Genomic DNA, 6,000 nt, shown 5'->3' with positions numbered 1-6,000 from the left:
ATTGTTAGATATCCACTATTGAAAACTGTGGTAGCAAACGTATAAAAGTTAACAGAAATAAAAAGACACACGTTTTAATTATTTCCCGTTCATTTGCATAAACGATGTATTTTTAATTGAGGGGCCGTCTATCTCTTGTCGCCCGCTTGGACTGGGCGATGAGTTTTCGTAATTAACTCGCGCATTCTTCATGCTACCACATTAAAAAGTACGCACATTGTAATGATAACCATATAACTAATTCAAACCGAATTTAACAACTTAATTTTGTATTATGAACCACGAATCCCTGGTTGGTGTATCGTCGAGCCATGATTCAGTGAATGAAGCTTAGACGCAACTCCCGTGAGTAGTAATTACCATTTTTGATTGCTTTGATGGTCACGTTCCGATAACCAAAACTTGAGCCTAGCAAGACAAAGAATATACACCAAAGGCTACCATTGACACAACGTGTGTGTTTTGAACCGTGTGCGTATTTGTACCCTTGGAACAAGCGGCATGTCTTTGGAGGGACGAAACGTATTAGGAAAAAAATGAGAAAATATAAATTATAACCGGTGCCGCATTGGTCCACGCGGCGCGGATGTGGCACGCACAAGTTTGTTCTCAGCTCCAGACACGTAACATGTTCCAGCGCGCGCACAATAACATGCAATATATTGTCATATATCACGCGATCGTAACGCACACAATACACAATAAGGCATTGGCGAGACGAGCGCCCCAAAGGAAACCAAGGAAAAGGGAAACATCTCCGGAATAAGGAAAAGTCGTTATGTAATATTCGCTCCCCATCGGTCTTTTTTGCCAACTGCGAGCGCTGAAGGCCGAATGCGCTGACCCCGACTAAAGAGTCCAGTTTACGGATACGAGTTTTTTGTTTTAAAATTTGGGGGTTGCTTTGATCGCCTGACAAATCATATTATAAATAAATAAATAAAGTTTTACATTCTGCAGGTCCAATAAAACTAATTCATCTTTTTTGTCTTCAAGTATTGAGAGTTAGAGAACAAATTTTTGTCGAGTTGACAAAATGTCATTTTTATATTAAAACCGTAAATTTAGTAGAACCATTATTTATATGTCCTCCGCGACATACGTTATTCAAATATGATTAAAATAAAATTTAAAATTGTTGATTAAACTCTTGATTCACCCAGTTCTCGAGAGTTAAGCATTGTAGGTTCTTGGTAATGCTGGTTTCTAGTTTTACAAATGCTGGACTCTTGTATCCACACCAAGGCATCATCGTGCCTTCTTGCAATTGCGTTTTGTTGTGTTGTTCGTTTCGTGGATTGTCTGTTCGTTACTTTCGGCCGCGGCGTTGTTGCTGTTATTATTATTACGCGCATGATTCGGGCGTTGCGGCGTCGTGGTTGTCGGCGCGTTTCGTCGAAGCTCGCGCGCGAGCTTGGTAACGAAAATGATAATATCCGAATAGTTGCGCGAGTGCTAGAGTTTGTGAGAAGTGTGGAGAAAACCGCCCATGGGTGCCAGGGGTATGAAAGCGCACTCGCGGGCCCGCCATTCGGCAGCAATAAATCATGGGTTACCACATTGTAGCCCGGTAAATCATGCGGGACGCTGTCGGCTGGGTGCGGTGAGGCGCGGGGCGACCTCGGCGTGAAATGAAACCCATTCGTCATTGTCAGAAAAGTTGGCGCTGTCCTCGTCGGATACATTGTCCATGCCGCAGGTCTATCTGCGTTGCACAGAACCCCCCTTTGCACCGTATAACGCCGTTCATGCCGTACTTCCATTTCACTCCCACGCTTTATGAAAAGTACGCAGACGTGAGCGACGAGTGCTTTTCGCTTTAACTTAGGACCTAGGACGTGCCTAGGACACTCTTCTTTGCACAATACGCTACGTTAGTCCTTGGCGATGGGGCAGCTATCTGCGTCCTATATGTATTGAAATTCAAATATCCAAAATTATTATACATAAAAATGTTTAATTATTATGATTTTTAAATATAATTAATACTGCAATGGTTTATCTGTGATGGTGGCACAATTTAAATTTAAATTCTGCAAGATGTATTGGTTGTTAATGCGCGGATTAATTGATGTATGGCCCGCGCAATCGGTTTTTATTTATGCGTTCGAGCGTGCATCGAGACAATTACTCAAAATACCTAGATGTGAATTATGGGGCGTTAGGATTTCCGCGTGTGGCCCGCCTGGCACACTCGCACACCGTACCAAGTTCACAGTACCCTTTCCTGAACTATACAATTTCACCATGCTTCAGAGACCTACATACACATAGGCAAATTTTGAAATATCTCAGTGACATTTATAACACTGCAATCGCGTTGCATTTCCTTACGAAGTCATTGCGAAGGATTCCAAAAGAGGTTGAGGAATTGCACAACTACCTACTATGTAGGTACTGCATAAGCTTACATATACGTAGCAATTTTGGAGGTGTACGTACCGCCCAGTTGATATTAATGCGCAACCACGACGGCAATGCATCAAGTTGAACGATGTGCGGACTTACACTACCCCCGAGAAGTTTTAGTTTTGCAAGCAGAAAACTTGGGTCTTAGGTTCTGGATGTTGGTCCAATGGAGCGCTCCTCAGTCTAAACTATACTTATACAGCATTTGAGAGTGAAAATGTTCTGCTTGAAAAGAAAATAGCACAGAAAAAATAGCAAAGGGGTATGTGTACAACGGGAAGGATTTATAGTGAACCCGGCAGTATTTTTGGCTCTCTTATTTGAACCCAGCTTACTTCCTTCTCAGGCGCCGATTTGTCTTCTTTTTGTCGTATAATAATGATTTATCTCCCGCCTAAGCAATTTGTGAAGTTTTTTTCTTCAAAAATATAATATTTGCACGGTTGCGTGGTCAGAAATTAATATGTTGTCCTAGATAACGGTTGGAGTGAGACTAAATTTCAAATAAATAAACAACACATTGATGTACAATTGTTAACAAACGTCAATTCTCATGAAGACAATTTGAATAGCAACAAAACATGACTTTGTTTGGGTGATTATTATCAAAACACTTCATTTGAGAACAAAATTTGATTAAGATAAAGTATGTAGAATTACATGTTCTTCAATATTCTGCAATAAAAAAGTTAAATTTTCAATTTTTATTTTTTGCCTAGGACATGATAGACTCTATCAGATAGAGGAAACAAATAAACCTGTTCTTCTTATTTTTCTTGAAAACCATTTGAGATAAAGAAAAACGACTTTCATATTCGTATGTAGAATTAAATTTCATATCATATAACATGTTAAACTTAACAGTTATCAACACTTCTGTGATAATTAAAAATGACCAATAACTTAAAAACTAATTAAGATAGCGCAATCAAACTTTGATTAATGAATTCCAGGCATTATTTTTCATCAGTTTGGAAAGGATGGGGAAAATTGGAGAGGTAGTTTTGTTTGATCAGTTTTAAATTTACCACCCATTTTCTGAAATATTGTTATTATCGGAAAACTGATTTCATATCTTTCATCCCCTTGGAAAACTCAATCGATTAGAGTTTTCCATTTCCCTTCTAGCTTAAAAAATATTTTTGAGTTCGAAAAGAGTTAAGTGTAATCCTCTTGACTCTTTTAGAGGAGTCCTTGGTCAACTTTCGAAAATGGGAAAACTAAATCTACCATTTTATAGATCCTTACGGCATGAACAAAATGAAGAAAGTTCTTTTCTAACTTTATTACTATCCGAGAAAATCGCGGCGGAAAATTTTGAAGGCACATGTTATAATTGAAATTATTAAAATATTATCTTACCTAGAATTTCATACTGAGCATAATTGTGTTTTCGGTTTTTGTTTATCTCTGCTAGTTCCCGAGATAATTGATTCGTAAGTCTCTATGCGAGTGCACATTTCACTTAATAACATATACCTACAGAAAAAACCCTTACTGCTATTAAGTGTAATGTTGTTTAAATTGGATAATTATAAACCCCTCTACACAATGAGGCAGTTTGCTTCCAATAATTAATTAAACTACTCTTTAAAATGTCAGGCGCATCCGCCATTTTTTTCATAATTAATAACTTTTTTCAAAAAATTTAAATTATGTACTGTTTTATCATTAATTATCAAAGAAGACAATTTTATGGTGCGATTATTTTAATACATAATTTTAACTTAGACAACGATTTAAAAAATACACGACAATATTTGTTTAAATGTGTTCTGCCTATATGTGACCATTACAAGACTATAAGGCCTAAACCAAGCATGCTAGGAGAAAATATTAATAAGATTAATTACTCAAATTTAATTGTTTGTTCAGAATCCTCAATCAAAAACGCAAAATTCCTACTTTTAATTTCAAACATAAAAAGAAAATCTTTTCTCCTTTTTTTATGACGAAATATACTTATATACTTATAATATACTCCTAAACTAATATACTTTCATCATGTTTTCTGCCGACATATTATAGTTCAAGACACTCTCTTTAAGATGTATTATATTTAAATCCTCTAAATCTTTTAGAAGTGCCTTAAAATGGCCTTCAAAAGTTGGCAAGTTTGTGAAAATTTGTAAACATGGTGTGGAAAACGCCCTGTATCTCGTGAACTAAACGATTTTCTTAAAGTTTTTCAACGTCATGTTAATTTTTAAGAAACCCTCTACAATATGCATACCTTTCTAACTCTGTAAACTCTGTGAAAGTGTCTTATGCCCTGTAATTATAGCCATTTTTGACCAATAAATTTAATTTTTTGGTCGAATAACAGGGTCGAACTTTTTTATTTAAATTTTTTTTCTGTCGAAAGACAGTGTCGAATTTATTTTCCTAAAAATTTTTCGGTCGAACAACAGAGTCGAACTTTTTTGCTAAATTATTTTTGGCCGAAGAACAGGGTCGAACTAATTTTCCTAAAAAAATTTGCGGTCGAACAACAGGGTCAAACTTTTTTGATAATATTTTTTTTGGTCGAAGAACAGGGTCGAACATTTTTTCCTAAAAAAATTTCGGCTGAACAACAAGGTCGAACTTTTATCTTAAATTTTCCCGTGAAACCGGCGAAATTATCTCGAAAACTAAAAGGGCTACGGAAAAAATGACCACATATTCATAATTCTTAAAAAAATCTCAACACGATGGTATCCTTTGTGAAAAACGACAAAAAGTGCATAAAAAAATTTAACGAAAAGATTTTGTTATAAAAAAGGCAAAAGATTTTTCTTTTTTATGTTCGAAATTAAAAGTTGGAATTTTTAAATTCTGTTTTCGTATCCTGATAAATAATTTAATTTTGCATCGATCACTTTAGTAAGTTTTTTTGCTAATATTTACCGTTTAGGCCCTATTAGCAATTAAAAAAAAATAATAATATAATTTGATTAACAACACAACATGACTTTGTTAGGGTGATTATTATCAAAACACTTAATTTTAGAACCAGATTTTATTTATATAAAGTATGCAGAATTACATGTTCTTCAATATTCTGGAATAAAAAAGGGCAAATTTCCAATTTTTATTTTTTGCCTAAGAACTGATAGAGAAATCGAATAAATCAGTTTCTCTTACTTATCTTGAGAACCATTATAGAAAGAAAAACGGTTTTCATATTCGTATGTAGAATTAAATTTTACATCATATTACCTACATGTTAAAACTTACAGTTATCAACTTTTATGTAAAAATTAAAAATTATCAGTAACTTAAAAACTAATTAAGATAGCTCTACCAAACCTGGATTAATGCATTCCTGGCATTGTTATTCATCGGTTTGGAAAGTTTGGGGAAAATTAGAGAGGTAGTTTTATTTGATCAGTATTGAAGTTACCACACATTTTCCAAAATAATGATGTTATCGGAAAACTGAGTTGATATCTTTCATCCCCTTGGAAAACTTAATCGATTAGCGTTTTCCATCTTCTTCTAGCTTAAAAAATATTTTTGGAGTCCAAAAAGAGTCAAGTGTAACCTCTTGACTCTTTTTGAGTGGTCTTTGGTCAACTTTGGAAAATGGGAAAACTAAATCTCCCATTT

The sequence above is a fragment of the Atheta coriaria genome, unplaced genomic scaffold (assembly GCF_025399875.1).
Source record: "Atheta coriaria isolate IRGN ID8LTWV9N9 unplaced genomic scaffold, Caltech_Dcor_3.1 hic_scaffold_4_pilon, whole genome shotgun sequence".
NCBI classification, from domain to species: Eukaryota; Metazoa; Arthropoda; class Insecta; order Coleoptera; family Staphylinidae; genus Dalotia; species Dalotia coriaria.
This window is presented reverse-complemented; position numbering follows the sequence as displayed.